General features: G+C 32.6%; 1 pseudogene; it reads right to left on the bottom strand.

The window, feature by feature from the left end:
* Window positions 1-801: 801 nt before the first annotated feature.
* Window positions 802-920, bottom strand: LOC111729527 (annotated as a pseudogene).
* Between the last annotated feature and the right edge of the window lie 226 nt (window positions 921-1,146).

Raw genomic sequence — 1,146 nt, 5'->3', positions numbered from 1 at the left:
TATTTTTATGGAAATTTCTCTTAGCATGTTATTGTATATAAATGCATCTCTCTCTCACTTATTCCCTCACTCCCTCTCCCTCCCTCCCTGAATTCCTCCCTTCTGTCTCTCTCTCTCTCTCTCTCTCTCTCTCTCTCTATATATATATATATATATATATATATATATAATTTTTAAATTAGTCTGTACTTTTCTCACCTCAGATAAAGGTGGGAAGAACCTCCTTATGTTCTAGTAATTGATTTCTATGGACTAAATAGAGGTGTGAAATTTCTTTTTCAGAGATATGCATATATTTTTCTTTATAATTTGAATAGATGTTGCCACATTATTTTCTTTTAAAAAGGGTGGTATCACTCTCCCTTTGCATCAGAAACATTTAAAAAGTATCCTGTACCAACCATGGCTACCAGAAGTAGGTTTTATATCTTAACACGTTTTGAATCTGACTAATGTCAAGTGGGATATTGTTGTTACTTTTGTTTACATCTGTCTGCTAGTAAATTCGATCTTTCCATATGTTTCGTGGACTTCAAATTTGCATTTCTGTTAATTATTATATTTAATTTTCTTTGTATTATTTGTTTCCTTGCGAACTTATAGTAGCTCCTTTTATAATTAGTCACACATTATCTCTATATACTAAAATTTTCCACCTCACATGTTTGTCTACTAGTGCTTTTCTTTTCTTTAGGCAAGGCAACCCTTGGTTGACCTCCCAGATAGCAAGGACCTTGTCAGCTTACAATTCCTTATTTTTTTAATTATTATTTTTAAATTTTATTTATTTATTTATTTTTATGCCTACAGCACCTGGTCTTCCTAGGTGGTCTGCCATCCAAGTACTAACCAGGCCCGATCCTGCTTAGCTTCCGAGATCAGATGGGATTGGGCTCATTCAGGTTAGCATGGCTGTAGACTGCTAGAGTTTTTTTTTTTTAATTTTTTTTTATGGTAACGTTTGCTATACAAAGGTTTAAATTTTTCTATAATCCAATGTGCTAATTTTTCCTTAGAAAACATCTGGGTTTCAGGAAGAAAATCTCTTTGACCCTTATTTGTAGTATGCTAGGTTTTCTGTTGACTTTAACTCTCTCTCTAACATTCGACCATCTAAAATTAATTTTACTATGTGATCCAAAATAT

Source organism: Pteropus vampyrus, unplaced genomic scaffold (genome assembly GCF_000151845.1).
Source record: "Pteropus vampyrus isolate Shadow unplaced genomic scaffold, Pvam_2.0 Scaffold266, whole genome shotgun sequence".
NCBI classification, from domain to species: Eukaryota; Metazoa; Chordata; class Mammalia; order Chiroptera; family Pteropodidae; genus Pteropus; species Pteropus vampyrus.
The sequence above is the reverse complement of the archived record's forward strand: the minus strand, read 5'-3'. Positions and strand labels throughout refer to the sequence as shown.